We start from the raw sequence: 21,456 nt of genomic DNA, 5'->3' as shown, positions 1-21,456 counted from the left end.
ATGTCCTCCTTTCCTCGTCTGTGATGAGTTATTTTTCTTGCTAAGTAGCAGAATTCGTTAACTTGTACTTCGTGATCACCAGTTCTCATGTTAAGTTGCTCCCTGTTAATATTTCTCCTACTTCTCATTACTTTCTTCTTTCTTCGATATACTCTCAGTCCACATTCTGTACTCATTAGGCTGTCTAATCCATCCAGCAGATCCTGTAATTCTTCTTCACTTTCACTGTGTATAGCACTGTTACCAGCGAATCTTGTCATTGATATCCTGTCACCTTGAATTTTTATTCCATTCTTGAAACTTTATTTTGCCTCCGTCATTGCTTCTTAAACGTATAGAGTGAAGAGTAGGAACGAAAGACTACAATCGCTGCGTTATATCCTTTTAAGCAGAGCACTTCTTTACTAATGATCCAATGATCTGATATCATTAAGACCTAGTGTCATAGTCGGGAAATCAGCCATCGGTCTTCTATTTGCTCAGCCAATATCTTTATTTATTTATTTATTTATTTATTTATGCATTTATTTTACCTGGGAAGATTAGGGCCTTCAGGCCCTCTCTTACACCTAACCAGGCATACTCAGATTGAACGAGTTACAGTTTCTACATAACATTAAGGACATATAACGTATTATGCAGTATTGATGTTAAAGAAAAAAAATAGATATTATAACAGTAGTACAATGATAATTATAACAATAAAAAATAATTATAAAAATCAAAAATAATAATGATAATAATAATAATAATAATAATAATGACTATGTATATGAAAGTAAACATACTTTTCTTTTGTGAATGTCAGTCCCATTGTTAGTTGGGAATTTTCTCGTTATGTTCTTGCAGCTTGTGAGTTATTCTCATCGAGCAGAGACATAAGACGATAGAATGGGGTGAAAGAGATATATAAGAGGTAGATAGGTTCTTTAACAAGAGGAACAACAACAATCTTTTCTAGTAGTTCTGAGTAAATCTGCGGATGGGGATACATGTTTTACGTTTCTGTAAGGGCAACTTGCACTCAACAGTAAAGTTGTGGGATAGGAGTAGCACAGCCCTTTTGCGTACGATTCTCCTCTTGAAAATCAACTACCGGTCCGGAACCTCCGCTGTACCTATAGACGTGGTATGTTTCCTTAGTTTACTTGAGCCTTTTTTTGCGAACAGCATCACTGTTACATTTAACTGTCTTTTAAAACTGATACTTTGCATTTGCGTCCTTTCCCTTGCAGACAACTATTCATTGCAACTTTTAAGTATTTGTTAGGCTTGCAGGGCTCTTCATTCACGTCGACAGAATCCTCACTTGCTGTGGAGAAATCCTTTTGGCGTAGCTACTGATACACTGAACTACCCTAATCAACCATGCTTAGTTCTATGCCACAAACTGCTTTTTGTGAGGTATGTGTTAAGGGCTTTTCTTCAGTTTTTTCTTAACATTTAGCTTCAGAAACAACGAAAACATCAACAGTGTTCCTCTAGACAGATACAGTATATACAGTTTGACCAAAATTATTTCTGAATGGAATACTGAAACGGACGATAGAAGTTTTATTCGAGTAATATTCAAGACATGTTACTTATGTACCCACGGTGGCGCTTAAGACACAGTTATCGATGACGGTTCTCAGTGAAAACGAAGAAGAATTATAGAATCTGTTGAATGGAGTGAACAGTATAATGAGTACAGAATATGAACTGAGAGTAAATTGAAGAAAGTCGAAGGTAATGAGAAATGGAGCAAATGGGAATAGCGAATAAACATCGGAACTGGGGAACACGGAGTAGACGAAGTCAAGGAACTCGGCTACCTATGTAGCAAAATAATGCATAATGGACGGAGCAAGGAAGACATAAAAAGCAGAGAAGCACTGGCAAAAAAGACATTCCTGGTAAAGAGAAGTCCCCTAGTATCAAACATACGCCTTAGTTTGGGGAAGAAATTTCTGTGTATGTATGTTGGGAGCACACGTTGTATTGTAGTAAATCATGCACTGTGGGAAAACCGGAATAGAAAACAATCGAAGCATTTGAAATGTAGTGCTACGGGAGAATGTTGAAGATTGGGTGCACTGATAATGTAAGGGATGAGAAGGTTCTGAGCAGAAGAAGGGACAGAATGGTAGGACTTCAGGGAATAACTTCCATTCCACTAGAGGGAGATGTAGAGGGTGAAAACTGTAGAAGAAGGAGACGGAGACAGGACTCTGAGTTGCAAAGGTTGGTACAGGAGAAGAGTGTGCCTCCTTTTGCATGTCTCATTTGCAGAAATGAAACGGTATTGTAGAAAAACACTTTACTCTTTTTCTGGAGTAGATAACAACAGACTAAAATCGATTTCATTGCAATATTCATTAACAGTAAGCATGTCATGAGCGAATTATTCCAAATCAAACAGAAATACGTAACGAAGTTTATGAAATGCAACATTAAAACAATACATTTATTTCAATATTTCACTAAATTAAAGAAATACATTTCTTAACTGCACAACAACATATTCCCTACAGCAATATACCTCCTCTGTGTATCAACAGATTCTCAGGAAATCTGGTTTCGATACCCGAAATGATCATGGAAATCAGAGTTGTTCAAGGTGCAAGAAACAAACACTAAAAGCGAAGCAGAGGAACTGTGTCTTCTCTGAACTCATCCTTTTTTCAGACTTTTCCGTACACGCGTCATTGCGTGCAAATAAACACGTCCAGGATCCTGTTTCATTCATTAGCAGGCATGCGACGATGTTTTCATTTTAGTGACACTTTAATCTTGAAAACAACCTCGTTTATTAAATCTCCTGGGGTTTCCGCCTACATTCCACGAAATCCATGTTTACGTCAATCCCAGTTCTTGTGTTTTTCGTAACGAGAATGGGCCTGTTACTGGTTCTTTATTTCATATAATTGTATATTATCGCGAAAGCGTTCGTTTGAACAGCAAAAGGGTACGTTCGTTCCGTATACCATCGTCAGCGATTTTCTCTCTTTTACGTTCACTGAAATTTCTCTGTCAACACCATCAGTTAAATGCAGTTTTTAATTGTAATCTTCTATAAGAACCAACAAAAGGGTTTCGGTCTCATTGTCACTCGCATTGTACAGACGTATTCGCTGTATAGAGTGCACCTAGGTTTCAAGGCATATGTTTACCCTTTATAACTCAATTATCAAAGAGAGATTTGAATGCGCTTGGATTTCTCATGTCTATCAATAACTAGACTTCTACTATACTACTATATACAAGTATATAGTTACACATGTAGCAACTTTTTGTATCACTTCATATTATTTTTAAGAGACTGCTTTGGTTTTTAGTGTACAACATTGGATTTCGAGATTTTCATGGTCTACCGACAGTATACATGGCTCGAAAATTTTGCTCAGATTATGAGATGGTAATAAGGACAGCATCAGTAACTGATGTAACGCAATTGGAATAGCATTTGGTGGAGAAATTGGTAAGAGGGTGAGATAGTACGTGCAACACAGAAATCGAATAATTCTCCTGAGAAATGAATCGAACCCAACACCAACTATGATTGTACAAGTTATGCTGGCGTTCGAAAACGATGCCGAGGAAATATAATACACGATAAATTAAAGGTATCAATAAAACTTACATAAGCCAATGAAATAGAGAACACGAGATAGCGAAAGCCGGAATTTCCGAAGAATGTGGGCTCGCGGTTATTTTACAGCAGTTTTGCTTGTCTGTTAGCACTGACAACTCTATGCAAACGCCTCTGCATGGTGCATAGGGAGTGGTAACGTCTGAAATTTGGTATACCTGGCAGACTCTTGATGCCATGGATCTCTAAATAATAAATTCCCTAACGATTTCCGAAATGGAAGATCCCAGGCGTCTATCTCCAACTACCAGTCTGTTAAATACCGTCGTGCGGTCATAGTCGCTTCGGAAACCTATTCACATAAATCATCTGACCAAAAATGACAGCAGCACCAATGCACTGCCCTTTTATTCCTTGTGTACGTGATACTGCCGCCATCTTTTTTAGTGCATATCGCTATCCGCCGGCTTTTGTCATCTGAGTATATGGTTTTCAAGGGGATCTTATGCCATTAGTCCCTCAAGGCTCAAGGAACAAAAACGCTCAATAATGTAGATATTTGAGGCAATTCGTCCTCGTGCACTCAAAACGAGTCCTGGACGATACGAGTTGTGTGAATAGGGCCACAGCCATCTTGGAGAAAAGCGTCACATTTGAGGAGCAGACATTGTACCGTGAGATGGGCCTGATCAGCCAAAATGGGCGCATAAAACTTGGAAATAATGCGGTCTTGCAGAATATTCATGAGGATGAGGCCCGTGGAGTACCGCCTTGCCAAGGTCACTTTCTTTCACTCTTGGGACGCAAACTCGGCCAGAAGTTGGGAGTAATGTGAAACAACACTTACCGGCCAACTTCATCCTTCCTTCATAGCCAAGTTTTTAAGGCCCAACTCGCCCTGCCAGTTCTGCTTCTGGGACTCTTTCCAGTTTTGTTGCTGACAGGCTCCGCGAGGGCGACATTTAGTTCTAAAGTGACTTCGGCAGCTTTGGACCTCTTGTTTTTCCTCACAATCCTCTTCAATGACCAACTGTCACAAGCACTCAACACACACTTTCGTCCGCGGTGTCACTTAGCGGAGGCAATGTTTTTGCGCTCTTCCTACATGCATTATAAATCTTCGACATAGTGTCTCTTGAAAGAGCAAACACTCCGGCTACTTTGGATGCAACATGACCTACGACATGGGCACCAACAATTAGCCTACGTTCGAAGTCCTTCATCCCAACATAATGCACTCACAAAGACAGCACACTGTTCTGACCGTGAATGACACTAGAAAATTGTTAGGACATTGTGCAGGCCCACTGCTTGGTCATTACAACACCGAAACCTGCAGGCTTGAAAAAACGAACCCCCATTTTTTATTACATATTCGTGTAGTACGCAAAGAAATATGAATGTTTTATTTGGACCACTTTTTTCGCTTTGTGATAGATGGCGCTGTAATAGTCACAAACGTAAAAGTGGTATCACGTTATCAGTCTGCCAGTGCGGACGGTATTTGTTTCGTGATGCATTACCCGTACTAAAATGGGTGGTTTACCAATTGCGGAAAAGGTCGTTATCGTGTTGATGTATGGCTGTTGTGATCAAAATGCCCAACGGGCTTGTGCTACGTATGCTGTTCGGTATCCTGGACGACATCATCCAGGTGTCCGGACCGGTCGCCGGATAGTTAAGTTATTTATGGAAAAAATGGTTCAAATGGCTCTGACCAATATAGGACTTACCTTCTGAGGTCATCAGTCCCCTAGAACTTAGAACTATTTAAACCCAACTAACCTAAGGACATCTCACGCATCCATGCTCGAGGCAGTATTCGAACCTGCGACAGTAGCAGTCGCACGGTTCTAGACTGTAGCGCCTAGAACCTCTGGGCCACCAAGGTCGGAATTTAAGGACACAGAAAGTGTTGAGCCACATGCGAAACGTAAACCACGACCTGCAACAAATGATGATGCCCAAGTATGTCTTTTAGCTGCTGTAGCGGCTAATCCGCACATCGGTAGCAGACAAATTGCGCGAGAATCGGCAATCTCAAAAACGTCGGTGTTCAGAACGCTACAGCAACATCGATTGCACCCGTACCATATTTCTATGCACCAGGAATTGCATGGCGATGACTTTGATCGTCGTGTACAGTTCTGCCACTGGGCACAAGAGAAATTGCGGCACGATGACAGATTTTTTGCACGCGTTCTATTTAGCGACGAAGCGTCATTCACCAACAGCGGTAACGTAAACCGGTATAATATGCACTATTGGTCAAAGGAAACTCCACGATGGCTGCATCAAGTGCAACATCAGCGACCTTGACGGGTTAATGTATGGTGCGGCATTATGGGATGAAGAATAATTGGCCCCCATTTTATCGATGGCAATCTAAATGGTACAATGTTTGCTGATTTCTTACGTAATGTTCTACCGATGTTACTACAAGATGTTTCACTGCATGGCGATGTACTTCCAACATAATAGATGTCCGGCACATAGCTCGGGTGCAGTTGAAGCGGCATTGAATAGCATATTTGATGACAGATGGATTGGTCGTCGAAGCACCATACCACGGCCCTTAAGTTCACCGGATCTGAAGTCCCCGGATTTCTTTCTGTGGGCATAGTTGAAGGATATCTGCCATTGTGACCCACCGACAACGCCTGACAAAATGCGTCATTTCATTGTCAATGCATGTGCGAACATTACAGAAGGCGAAGTACTCGCTGTTGAGAGGAATTTCATTACACATATTGCCAAATGCATTGAGATTGACAGACATCATTTTTAGCATTTATTGCATTAATGTGGTAATTACAGGTAACCACGCTGTAACAGCATGCTTTCGCAGAAATGATAAGTTCACAAAGGTACATGTATCACACTGGAACAACCGAAATAAAATGTTCAAACGTAACTAAGTTCTGTATGTTAATTTAAATAACCTACCTGTTACCAACCGTTCGTCTAAAATTGTGAGCCATATGTTTGTGACTATTACTGCGCTATCTATCACAAAGCAAAAAAAAGTGGTCCAACTAAAACATTCATATTTCTTTACATATTACACGAATATGTAATAAATAATGGGGGTTCCTATTTAAATAAAACGCAGTGGATATCCGTTTGACCTATGGCAGCGCCATCTAGCGGGCCAACCATAGAGCCATATGGTTTCCCCCTTCAAGCTAGACAAGTTTCGTTCTTTGTAGTTCTCTCGTTCGACGCTGACTCCAAATTAATAAGAGTTGAACGCAGGAAAACTCGAGATGGCTTGTGGAAGATAAAAGATAACTTTGAAGAAGGTATTAATCTGCAACGTGCATACTAAATTCGCTGTTAAGTAAATCAAAATAACACGTAGGAGTACATCGCAGGGATCTGCTTTGTTAAAAAAAACTGTCGCAGTACTTGATAGAAGAGGAAGTACTACGGGAATCAGTAGTATTGTCAAAATTTAACAGCACTGTGAATAATACCAGCTTAAAGAAGTCAACAGCTGTTTATGGTATACTTTCGGAGATACTGAAATTTTTCGAATGAGATAGAAATTAGACGGTTAGTTGAGAGTTTATCGAAGAATAAATAGTTATCAACAAACTGCTGCAGAAGGCGCCGATAAACACAACAGGTCGTTTGGTGAGACATGTCGCGCTAAGACCTCTCTAAGACCTCCACTTCAGCAACACCTTCAGTGGCATCCGTCGACATTTGTTGAGAACTTCAGAAATGTACCTGTACCCAGGCTGCCCTTGATCACTTCCTAGGCGCCTTCTGGCAGGCAATTCCTTCGACACCCTGCAGCTGAGTTGTGCTACATCGCTGCTCTAGCGCATGATTGTGTGCTTGTGGAGTCTGAGGTGCGTCAAGGGGTTGCCTGCTAGCAGGAACGTAGGTCAAGGATGGTCGCTGAACAGGTAGAATTTTAAAGTGCTCAACAAAGGTGCAAGGATTGCACCTAGAGTGTTTCTGAACTGGGAGGCCTTAGCGGTCCCTTCACCATTTTGTTCATGCTTGTCCGAATAACGCATCCTCTCTCCCAAAAACTCGTCATGATCGCTCACAGGGCAACAAAAGACGAGGGCTGAAAATGCATAAACACCATTTGCTCCTTTGAATCGTGTTCAGATTTAGTCGAACTGTTTTGAACAATCTCTATTTTTTGTACCCTCTATACCGAAGCAAAAATTGCGGTCATGCTACACTCTGACACGCCATATCACGTTCATTGTGGTTGCAGCTCCACAATGTCCTTAGAGAAGGGGTTCGGAGCCTGTTGCCAGTGTCAGAGGATGCGCATCGCACTGCACGCTCACGTTTTCGACCGCGAAAGTGTGTAAACGAACGCTAAAGGGGAAGTTCTGGTTTTATTGACGCCTTGTATGCCACCTTCTTAGTATTTCTCTCTTGTCGGTTCTTAGTGGCAGTATGTCTCAAATGTTTTTCTCGGTCACCCATTAGTGATTTCAAATTCAGTCATCGCGGTTCTGGTCTCCATCGCAGAGGCATCAAGAAAAGGAATGAGATGTGATGAAGGCGGGAGTCTGAAGACCTCTCCATTGTGGGACACAATGGGGAAGTCAATGAGCATAATTTTACGCTTTTGCCTCGTAATTGGGAGAATGTGACGGTTTAGGAGAAAGTGACCGTTTCATTCCTTTACGTAGTGTATTAGACAAATAAAAACGAGGGCATTGTACTTGACAGCTAACGCTCTACAAAAACAAGGAAAATTGATTGTGCCCTAAGAAGGCATAATAGGTCGTAGGATGTTAATCTACATAAACGATTTATCAGACAGGGTCGGCAGCACTCTAACTATTTTTGCGTACAGGAGTGTGTCAGATGTGCAAGGCCGTAAGGAATTACGATTACTTGGACGAAATTTCTATTTGGTATAATGCATGGCTGCTATCTTTAAGTGTGGATAAATCTAATATAACGTGTATAACAAGGAGAAAAAACGATACTATCTGATTAAAAGATTAGTGGTGAACGTCTTGCGCATGTCTCGTCATAAAAGTATCCAGATTACATCTCCAATATAGTCATGTAGAAATGAAACATAATTAACTGAAATAAAAACGAAGTGTAACTGTGCAATTTTTTTCCAACAAACATCTTTTGTTTATCTTGGCATTGCTCAAGTAACGATGAACAGCATTTTTGCAAGAGCAAGTGAAACAGTATTAAAGCCACGGTTGGGCGGAAAACAGGTAAGTACTTGAAGTGAAGCTGAAATGTGGGGACGGCCGGGGTGGCCGAGCAGGTTCTAGGTGCTACAGTCAGGAACTGCGTGACCGCTACGGTCGCAGGTTCGAATCCTGCCTCGGGCTGGATGTGTGTGATGTCCTTAGGTTAGTTAGGTTTAAGTAGTTCTAAGCTCTAGGGGACTGATGACCTCAGAAGTTAAGTCCCATAGTGCTCAGAGCCATTTGAATCATTTTTCGAAAAGTGGGAAGATGAATAGTGACGAACGTGATCGCCATTTTGAGAACAGCTTTGTAGAAAAAGAGCTGAGGACATTGAACTGTTGAAGAACTAAGATTGCACACGATGACCGAAGCGCAGAAGAATATGGAAGTTATTTCTCACAGATGCTTCTCGGTGGAACAGACCGTCTGATACAAATATTGGAACACAGCTGACGACGAAGTTCCTGAAAGTGTACACTAGTAACACAGCATTCTGCGAAAGTCCAGTGTGGGCTGTGCAATATATGGAGATGACGAAACTAGAATGCTTCGAGAAATGTTAAAATGTAAGTGGTTAGATACCGTACTTAAGTAAGATATTTTGAAAAAAAAAATAGGATAGGAGACATGCATACGGAGGACTCTATCTGGAGTAATATATTAGTGAGACATCTGTTGTATTTTGGACTAGTGAACTTGGCGGTGGAAGGCTGTATAGGGCGCAATAGGTACACGAATGAAGATTAGCAAATAGAGTACATTATTATACGAGCAGTTGAGTGTGAAGTCAAATGAAAACATGGTATGTCATTATTTCGTTCGAGAGCATGTCTGGAATTGTTCGGCCACCTGGAGCAAGTATTTCTATTTGCCACCACTTCGGCTGCTTGCGCGTCTTTGTGAAGAAGATGTGATGAAACGACACGAACAGCGAAATGCGACTCCTCAATCTAGAGGGAGCACTGGTAACAACTACATACATCACGTGTTGTGGGTTCTGGTAACTATAATTGTTGGTTAGATGACACACCCTAGCGCAGGAAAAGAATTAGAAAATGGTGTGAAATTAAAAGAGAAATTTATAACTGAGAAAAAGAATATTGGTTTTCACCAAAGAAGACGGTAAGGGTAAAGCTAAATTCACATGTCTGAGGACAGCTTCGGTCCTCTCTTTTTTGATTTTACGATTCCTGATTTTGGAATGTTTCAGTATTTCTAGCAGACAATCACACTACTACTTATCAGTGTCATACAATAGTATCAACACTTTTTTCACTTACATCGAACCGACGCTGAAAATAGTTTGCATCAGTACATCTTCGAGTCCAAACGGATTTTTACAATCGATCGTAGCTCCACAAACTACGGTCAGATGGCAGAGTTTGATCATACGATTCGTATATTTTAAAAATTACGAAATATTATTGTTAGACATACGAGGAATCTTGTTCCATCAAGTTCCTGGACTGTACCCCAGATAGAATTATTTCTTTTGATTACCTTATAGCCATTTTCAAGGTAAGCCACTGGCAGGATTTAAATAACTTGACACAATACTATGGAGTAAAGGCGGTTGTGTCAGAGACACTGCCGTTGGCAACACGGGAATCACAAATAAAACTTTGTGCTTCTATGAGTCGGTGACTGTTGAATCGGACCCCATGTGTTGGAAGGCCAGGTAGTGAAGACTCAGAACAATTGTTCCTCTGAGAGTGCGGACGTGAAATGACCGTCTTCCTCATCCCGGTTGAGTAGGTTGTCTGCGCGGTATCGCCCAGAGATAGCGGCAACGCAAATCGATACCACAAACATTAGCGAGGGCTCGCTGTAATCCGCAACAAACAATGGGAGGCACTCGAGAAGACCACGCATCCCTTTCAGCGTGGCAGGGTCCTCATGTTGAGGTCAATACAGATCCGAGCATGCAAGTACTGAGCCCTATTCATGATTTCAGCTACAGCAGTCAACATCATCGTGCAGGACCAACGATAAAGTCTCTGATGAAAAGTTTAGAAGAGCAGTTTGTTACTTTGTGCATCAAGTGATCATTTGCTACTCAATGACGATTGTAAATTACCCATTACTTCTGTGGCAAAGAAGTATGTCAAAGTCAAGCAAATCTTTTATTTATTTGTATAATAAAGTGAACTAATATTCTTAAATTATCCAGTAATCTTGTGGCGGAGAAATGTGTCAAAGTTAAGTAAAGCTTTAAATCTTTTATTTATTTATGCAATAAAGTGAACTAAAATTTAATGTGTTCTAGTTTGATGAGCCTTCTTCCAGAGCAATCAAAGTAATTTCGTCTGGTCAAAACATTTTGCTAATTTTGTTTCCACAGTTTCCTTGACCACTGAATCAGACCAGGTAAGACGGCAGCTTCTCTGGGAAGGCAGAACAAACATGAATGCATTGTCCGTGTAGTAGAAAGTACATAGGACAAACACTACACACTGTAAATCATCGAACACCAGAGACGCATCCACCTTCCATTTACTTATTTTTCTTGTCATCAGTCTTCAGACTGGTTTGGTACAGCTCGCCTCAAATTCCTCTCCTTCGGCAACCTCATCTCAAAATAGCACTTGTACCCTCCTTCATCAATTATTTGATGGATATATTCCAATCTCTGTCTTCGTACACTCTTTTTAACCTCTATAGCTCCCTCTCGTACTATCGAAGTTTGACGCATTAGGGGCATGTCCTATCAACTTGTTCCTTTTCTTGTCAGTGTGTTCCATCTGTTTCTTTCTTAGCTGCTTCTTCGGAGAACTTCTTCATTCCTAATCATGTAGGACCACCTAATTTTCAGCATTCTTCTGTAGCACCGTATCTAATATCTTTGGATTCTATTCTGTTCCAGTTTTCCCACTGTCCATGATTCACTGCCGTACAATACGGTGCTCCAGACGTACATTCTCAGAGACTTATTCCACAAATTAAGGCCCATGTTTGACACTAGTAGACTTTTTTGTGTAAAAATGCCTTCCTTACCTGTGCTATTATGCTTTTTACGTGCTCCTTGCTTCGTCAGTCATGGGTTATTTTGTTTCCAGGCTAGGACATTTCCGTAACACGTTTATTTCGTGATCACCACGTTTGATGTTAAGCTTCTCGCTACACTTATTTCTGCTACACCATTACATTTGTCTTATTCGTAATCCATATTCAGTACTCATTAGACTGTTCATTCCATTTAACAGATCCTGTAAGTCTTGTTTACCTTCAGTGAGGATAGCAGTATCAACGACGGATGTCATCAGTTTCATCCTTTCACACTGAACATTAATCCCATTCTTCGACCTTTCTCTTATTGTCGTCATTGATTCTTAGATGTATGGATGGAACGGTAGGTGCCAAACACTACATCCATGTATTACGTCCTGTTTAATCTGAACGCTTCGTTCTTTAACTATCAGTCTTATTCATCTCTCTTAGTGCTTGTATATTACCCGTCATTGCATATACCAAACACCTATTTTCTCAGAATTTCGATCTTGCACATTTTTACGGTGTCGACAGTTTTTTACAGGACTTCTAATACCACGAATGAGTCTTGACATTTCTTCAGTCTTGTTTCCATTATCAAGGACCTTCTGTAGCCCTAAACCTACAGTGGCTGAGCATTATATCTCCACTATTCCCTGGATAACGGGAAATTCAAGATAATTTCCACAGCGCCTTCCTGCTGGGATTCAGTGGTAAAGAAAGCTGTAGAAATACAATTAGCAAACAACCTGCTCAACCAAGAGGAATAATGGCACTTCTTAATTCATGCTTCTTCTCTTAAGAAAATTTTTGTTCTGATTTCATAGTGGTTGGCATATCAATACATGCCATCTATTTTAATAATCAAACACATAATTCATCAGCAGTGTGGATTTGACAACTGTGCTTGCTTTCTTTTACAATGAAATTTTAAGGAGGAAAAAGCAGACTTGCAAGGTATCAGAACCAGCAGCCGGTACCTGATGTAAGTATGGACCATAACTGCGGTAGTAGTTACGACATTCTGAAAGTGCAGCTTTTAAACTTTCGCGCACACCGTTGTTTGTTACACGCTCCACCCTGATGCAGCTGCCTAATGCACGAGCACGAAGTTCCGTACAGCGGAGTTCCCAGGGCCTTACTACTTACGGAATGGTGAAAGCGAGGAAAGCATAGGCGTGAGGTGGGAACGTCTGTCCGACCTGTTTTAAATATTGTTTCAGAACATATTATGCCACGCGAAAAGTAGTAAGCGATGATCTCACGCTAATGTACGTTCAGCATTATTTTAAAAATATTCTCGTTTTGATATTCTACAACTCCCATAAACGTACTAAAATCTAATTGGGTAAATTAGAATTTCACAATTCACAGGCTTCATTTACCAGAATACAGGTTAGATGGCTGTTTTTCAAAGAGATCCTTGCGGGGTGGGGGAGTGACTATGTCTGAAAAAAAATAGTACTCCATTTGAGTCCATAGATGTATCACGGCACTGCACAGAACAGATATTTGAATGTTGTGCAGGGACAGTTGAATTTAGTGAAACTAAACTTCTAATTGTTGTCGGTTAAAGGTCCCCTAACTTTGACTTCAGAGCATTTATGTTCAAGATAGGCTTCTTGATTCACTTTGGCCGGCCGGAGTGGCCGTGGAGTTCTAGGCGCTACAGTCTGGAACCGAGCGACAGCTACGGTCGCAGGTTCGAATCCTGCCTCGGGCATGGATGTGTGTGACGTCCTTAGGTTAGTTAGGTTTAATTAGTTCTAAGTTATAGGCGACTGATGACCTCAGAAGTTAAGTCGCATAGTGCTCAGAGCCATTGTTTTGATTCACTTTGTAGGAAGTACCAGAAATTAGTTACACATGGTGACCTCAATATAAATTTTGTATGCGATGGTACAAGAAAAAGGTTGTTGGTAGATCTCCTAAATTCATATGATATGATGCAGACTGTTTTTTCCATCTAGGCTGCAGGGCAACTGTAGCACAACTACAGACAATATTTTTATTCATTCTTCATTGCTAGATGGTCATACTATTAGTAAAAGGGTGAATCGCCTTTCAGACAATGATGCACAAATTTTAACACTAAAAGGCTTTTGTATTCAAACAAATGTCACATATCATTACAAACTATGTAGGAGAGTTAATCCAACAACAATGGACAGTCTTTCAAAACCTTGTCAAAGAGCAAGAGTGGCAGGAAGTTTATAGTGGCGATAACATAGATGATATATTTATGCTTTTCTTAAGACATTTCCCATGCCCTTTGCAAGTTGCTTTCCATTACAACGTTCTAAATGGGGTACTAGCATTAATAGGCAGCCCAGGTGGCTGACTAGTGGGATAAGGATATCATGTAAAACAAAGCGGGAATTATATCAAAATGTTAGAAGTAGTCACAATCAAGCTACAGTAGCCCATTACAAACAATATTGTAAGGTGCTTAAAAATGTTATTAGGGAGGTAAAGAGTATGAGCTACGCAAATAGAATAACTAATTCACAGGATAAAATTGAAACCATTTGGTCAGTTGTGAAGGATGTGTCTGGTCAGCACCACAAGGTCAACGATATAAGGTCAGCTCGTAAATATTTCTGTTACTGATATATCAGATATATGTACAGTATTTAACAATCTCTTTCTGAGCATTGATGGTGAATTACAAAAAAATTTAGTTTCTACAGGGAATCATATAACTCTCTTGGCAAATGCCTTTCTGAGATTGATGTCTGAAATACTCCTCTGTGATACAGACAGTGGGGAGATTGAATCAAAAATTTTAATCACTGAGGACTAAGGACTCTCATGGATATGATGGAGTGCTTAGCAGCACATTAAAGTACTGTGCTGCACATGTTAGCCCTGCACTTAGCCACATTTGTAATGTTTCCTTTAGGGATGGCCAGTTTCCTGAACGATTAAAGTACTCAGTAGTAAAGTCACTTTATAAAAAGGGAGAAACGGTTAACGTAGACAATTTCAGACCTATTTTATGTCATCAGTGTTTGCTAAAGTTACTGAAAGGCTATGTATGTAAGGATAATTGATCATTTTACATCACATTATTCGCTATCAAAAGAATGTGTTCGACATTTTAAATGCACTACAAGTTGAAGGCTTTCAGCGCCGCTATCAAGACTAGGAATAAAGGCTCCGCCCGTGGATAGCTACCGAAGGCAGCTACTTGGAAGGGTACAATACTGTTGTTTGGAAAAAAGAAAAACTTTGATGGATAAAAAATCAGTCTCATTGCTTTTCTCAAAACCCTCGTATCTTGCAAGTGTGCTTTTTCCTCGTACATGTGATGTCTGGTTGGTGGTGTTTACTTGTAGATCTAGTAGTGTTTTAACTATGACTAACTCTGGTTGTCAGCAAGGTTACCTCTGACGCACGCGCATTTACTCCATAGTATTGTGTCAAATAGTTTAAATTCTGCGAGCTACTCACCTTTAAAAAGGGTGTACGGTTATCAGGCGAAATATCGGAACAAGAAATAATAATATCCTGGATGCATGCCCGATTTGTGACTGAATATTCTGTCTGCTGGAAAAGCTTCAAGAGACATATTTGATGTAAGCCAAATGTTGCCATTTTGATACCACCGTGGGGTGTTGACAAAGTGTGAAAATCTGTGAACATGTACGTGTATAGATTTAAAGGGGACAGGGAATCAAAGGATAAACCTTATGATACTGAAAAAATAACTTCACTGTGAAATAAAACGATAGCTATGACCAAAATAAAAACAGTTTTTGTGAAAGCGCATTTCTTTTATATCTTTAAAATGAAAAGCTGCTGTTGGGAAACATTCAGTACCACGTTGATCCGCCGTGTGTGTCATAATGTGACTAGGCAACATGTCACACCTCAAGCCCATTCACCTCTTACACGGCGAAAGAAATCAAGGTGACTGTTCACAAAAATGTATCTCGAGGTTCATAAAACAACCTAAATTCTTCAAACGTGGCAGAATGTCGCCTCCAACAGATATATATCGTGAATCTCTCTCTCTCTCTCTCTTGTTTTTTGTTCAATGTTAGCTGTAATTTCTTTTAGAATGAAGTCCAACCAATACACCTTCCAATTTTGTCTCTTATGAAGGAGGCACTTTTTCGAAGAGATGCTTAAAACATTCTCCATCTTGGGGTAAGGCTTTCACATATTGTTTCGTTACGCTTACCCTTATGTGAAGAGTTGGTAGTAACATGAAATTTATAATTATTGCTTGCAATTATGGATGAAGTACGTGTCATTAAGATGCTAAAATGTATTTTTTAAATACTGAGTGATAACCGCACAAAATTGTGCGTTGTACGACTTTTTTGTTGTCGTGTTACAATAGGACGACTAAAAACTACAGGGATAACCTACTTGTAGTAAAATAGTTTTTCATTGTTGGTCTTTGTATTTTGGACTTTACATTTGTCTGTTAATAGCAAAATGTACGTATCATTAATAGAACAGAACACTGAGACTATATTAATCAACGGCATTTCTAATTTATTATTCTGATGCAAATTTCGAATGACCATAACGTTAAACTTCAATCTGCGGGATCAGTAATACGTAAGGTATCCCGTATGAATGACTCATGTGAAGTCGGTAAATTTCTTATAAATACCATTGCAAGTATTAATTCTCTTAATAATGTTAGTAACTATTATGTTTACGTATCTCTGTTAACAGAGAGCATACGTGTGAAATTAATAACTGTACTTTAGAAATCATTCAAAACGGTGAAGTGTCATTTACTTCCATTTCCAGTAGTTAATGTTTACACTTGTGAACAAAGATAACAAAGAGAGTAATTACCATACTAATTACAGCACCTATTCTCTTACTTCCAACAACAGGCCATAATAGCTTCTATTACGCTGCTGTTATTGTAGGAAGTACGAATGTTTGTGCACAAACTGTTAGAGTAGAAATTACATGTTACCGTTTTAAGGCCACGAGGAACGTAGTATTATCGCAGAAGTACAAGCTGGTAGGAATTTTTGTGAAGGAATATCCATTAAAAAAATTAAAGGAGATACGGAGAATTTCTATTAGGTTTTCCGGACGACAAATTGTATTCAGGCCAATACAGACACCAAAGGAAAACAGTAAAGCGTTTTACTACAGCATCTTCGCTCTCCATGTGTCCACCAAGTGAACAGTTGTTTTCCAGAAGTGTGACGCTAATACATACCATATTATCAATTGACGAAGATGTAGCAGTATACGCGTCACAAAACAAACACAGGAGTAACTAACGGAATAAAAAATTAAGTTTAAATCTCTTCCCCGCACATTATGTAAGAAAGAAAGAAGGAAGGAAAATGTAAGCTTAACGTCCCGTCAAAGATGAGGTCACCGGAAGTCACAGAAGTCAAGCTCGGGTAGGATAAAGGTGAAGAAAGAAGTCAGTCGCGTCCTTTTCAAGGAGCCATCGCGGCATTCGCCATAAATGTTTTAGGGAAACCATCGAAAACTGGGATTTGAAGCCCTACTGTCTCGAATGTGAGACTTAGCATTGTGTTGTCTCACATTGATAATGACACGGAAAGACTGCAAGAGAAGTAGCCGTTATTACTCTTAAAACGCGTCTCTTTTATCTTCTTTTACCTCTTGAATAGACCGACCAAGGGAAATAAAAACCAAAAACAGCGTTTGCTGAGATACTTTCATATATAGGTCGCACCTTATATCTTTGCCACATCAAATAACTTTTATCCAGAAGTAAAATAAAAATAGAATGTATCAAGCAATTCTACATCTACATATGCATGACTGCTCAAAAATTCACAACTAAATGCTTGGCAGAGGGTTCAGCGAACCTTCTTCAAGCTATTTCACTACCGTTCCTCTCTTGAACAGCATGGAGGAGAAACGAAGACTTAAATCTTTCGTGCAAACTCTGATTTCTCTTACTTTAGTACAATGATCATTTCTGTCTGTGCAGGTGGGCGCCAACAAAATATTTTCGAATGCGGAGGAGAACGTTTGTGATTGAAATTTCATGAGATGTTCCTGTAGCAACGAAAAAGTCTTTGTTTTTAAATGATTCCCACACCAATACGCAGATCACGTCCGTGGCACTCTGTCATATTTCTCGATAGTGCAAGACGAGATGAGTTAGCTACGAGGGGGATACGAACTAGCACGTTGGCTTTCTTGTAACTTTGTTCGTTACGAAAACACTGAACGTCTTCTTTAAAAATCACACTATTTTTTATTCAGCTGTCCAGTTCCTTGAGAGAGGCCATCCTGACGCTGCGATTGTCAGTGGAAGCAAGGTTAAAGAAAAATCAAACCACGTTCATAGTATCTGTTGACCTGGTGAAAGCATTCCGCAGTATTAACTGGTGCAAGGTCATAGACATTTTGAAAAAAACGGGAGTAAGGAAACGACGGGTAACAAATATTTACGAAAAAGACAAGGGTACAGTTATTTTAGAAGACCAAGACGGAAATGCTTGGATTAAAATGGGTCTAACAAGGAGATGCAGTCCCCCCCCCCCCCCCCTACTGTTCAATCTATACACAGATGAGAGGGGTAAGAGTCGAATTAAAATTCAGGGTGAAAGGATGTCAATGATTACATTTACTTATGAAATTGCTATTCACAGTGAAGGTGCAGAAGAACCATAGAAGATTTTAAACGGAATCAACAGTCCTGTGATTATAGTATATGGACTGAGAGCGAGGCGAAGAAAAACGAAAACAATAAGAAGAACCAAAAATGACAAGCTCAATGCCTAAACAGGTGATCGCGAAGTAAACGAAGTTAAGAGATTCTCCTGCCTTAGAAGCAAAATAATCCATGACAGACGAAACGAGGACATAAAATACGGACTGGCACGGGCATAGTGGGCGTTCCTGGCCAAAAGACGTCCATTAACATCAAACACAGGCCAGAGTTTGAGGAAGAAATTTCTGAGAATGTACGTTTGGAGCACTGCTTTGTGCGACAGTAAATCACGTTCTATGAGAGGACTGAAACAGAACTCAATCGAATCGTTTGAGATGTACTGCCACAGAAGAATGTTGACAATTTCGTGGAGTGATGAGATAGGAGTGAGGAGATTCTCCGCATAATCGACGCACAGAAAGGAATACTCGTTTATGGATAGCACTGACAGGAAGAAGTGACAGGATGATGGCACATGTTTGTTAAGACATCTGGGAGTAACTTCCTTGTTACCAGAAAGAGTTGTAGAGAAGACAGAGATTGAAACATATCCAACAAATAACTGACGACGTAGGGTGAGATTGCTACTCTGAGATGTAGAGGTTGGCACAGGGGAGAAATTTGTGGCAGACCTCATCAAACCAGTCAGAAAACTTATTACTGAAGTCGAAAAAAATTGTCATGGGCGAATATGATTTGATATTCCATCGAGATGTCTTGCTGCTTCCACACTGGACGTTTGAGACTTGACAGCGTTTTCTGTTGCCTACAGATTTTTTTTGATTGCTGTGGGGCAGTGAGGCAGCTCCGCAAGAATATTGGCCTGCTGACCTGAATGACTGGCAATGAAATAGCGAAAGCGTATTTGGAGGTACGCTTTGCTATTTTTCACAGTCTCTTTAACGTTTCGATTAGTGATAAATGGATGCCTACCTAAATCTCAGGCTTGTTTAATGCCTGATGAGACTTAGAGTACCTAACACATTGATCTATATGACCCATTGCATGCAGTTCGTTAAGAATGCAGCTGGCTGATATTCTTCTTCTTCTTCTGTGCTTCATGGATTAGGCATTATTTCCTATTCCGGCTTCAAGGTTGACTCCAGCATGTCCTGGGTCGTCTTAGAACCCTTCCATCCCTCGGCACGTAATCCAGTGCTGCATTGGAAAGTCCGATATTTTCCATTTGTGAGTGGCCAGTCGAGAGCTGTGTATTATTTTTTATGCGCACTGTACATCTAATTCTTTCCTTATATCTTCACTTCGTATCCTATCCATGCTCGTACATCCTTTAATACTCATCTCTACGAATGCATTTTACCCAGATCTTTTGACGTCGGCCAACAGTCTTCGCTCCCATAAATCAAAATATGGGTAAAGCCATTACATAATAAAATTTCATTTTAGTTTCTCTCATAACTCAATTTTTAAAATTTCTTTTAATTGTCCCACAAACAGACATTTCGCTCAAGGTCCTCGTCTTTAATAAATACTTATTCAAAACTCGATACTTGTTAAAAAATGTTGTTTTCCAGCACATTTTTTGATCAGACTTGATTCTTGTCTCTAAATGCCACAATTCTCGATTTATTAACTGATGTGTTAAAATTAAAAGATTTACTTAAATTACACCACTGGCCATTAAAATTTCTACACCAAGAAGAAATGCAGATGATAAACGGGAATTCAGTGGACAAATATATTATATTAGAACTGACATGTGATTACATTTTCACGCAATTTGGGTGCATAGATCCCGAGAAATCAGTACCCAGTACCTCTGGCCGTAATAACGGCCTTGATACACCTGGGCATTGAGTCAAACAGAGCTTGAATGGCGCGTACAGGTGCAGCTGCCCATGCAGCTTCAACACGATATCACAGTTCATCAAGAGTAGTGACTGGCGTATTGTGACGAGCCAGTTGCTCGGCCACCATTGACCAGGCGTTTTCAACGGGTGAGAGATCTGGAGAATGTGCTGACCAGAGCAGCAGTCAAACATTTGTCTTATCGAGAAAGGCACGTACAGGACCCGAAACATGCGGTCGTGCATTATGCTGTTGAAATGTAGGGTTTCGTAGGGATCGGATGAAGGGTAAAGCCACGGGTCGTAACACATCTGAAATGTAACGTCCGCTGTTCAAAGTGCCGTCAATGCGAACAAGAGGTGACCGAGAAGTGTAACCAATGGCACCCTGTACCGTCGCTCCGGGTGATACGCCAGTATGGCGATGACGAATACACGCTTCCAATTTGCGTTCACCGCGATATCGCCGAACACGGAAGCTACCATCGTGATGCTGTAAACAGAACCTGGATTCATCCGAAAAAATGACGTTTTGCCATTCGTGCACCCAGATTCGTCGTTGAGTACGCCATTGCAGGCGCTCCCGTCTGTGATGCACCGTCAACGGTAAACTCAGCCAGGGTCTCCGAGCTGATAGTCCATGTTGCTGCAAACGTCGTCAAACTGTTCGTGCAGATGGTTGTTGTCTTGCAAACGGTCTCATCTGTTGAGTCAGAGATCGAGACGTGGCTGCACGATCCGTTACAGCCATGCGGATAAGATGCCTATCATATGGACTGCTAATGATAAGAAGCCGTTGGGATCCAGCACGGCGTTCCGTATTACCCTCCTGAACCATTCGATTCCATATACTGCTAACAGTCATTGGATCTCGACCAACGCGAGCAGTAATGTCACGATACGATAAACCACAATCGCGCAGGGCTACAATCCGACCTTCATCGAAGTCGGAAACGTGATGGTACGCATTTCTCCTCCTTACACGAGGCATCACAACAACGTTTCACCAGGCAAAGCCGGTCAACTGCTGTTTGTGTATGAGAAATAGGTTGTTAACTTTCCTCTTGTCAGCACGTTTTAGGTGTCGCCACCGGCGCCAACCTTGTGTGAATGCTCTGAAAAGCTAATCATTTGCATATCACAGCATCTTATCCCCGTCGGTAAAATTTCGCGTCTGTAGCACGTCATCTTCGTGGTATAGCAATTTTGATGGCCAGT

The sequence above is a fragment of the Schistocerca gregaria genome, chromosome 4, assembly GCF_023897955.1.
Source record: "Schistocerca gregaria isolate iqSchGreg1 chromosome 4, iqSchGreg1.2, whole genome shotgun sequence".
In the NCBI taxonomy this organism is placed as follows: domain Eukaryota; kingdom Metazoa; phylum Arthropoda; class Insecta; order Orthoptera; family Acrididae; genus Schistocerca; species Schistocerca gregaria.
The sequence above is the reverse complement of the archived record's forward strand: the minus strand, read 5'-3'. Positions refer to the sequence as shown.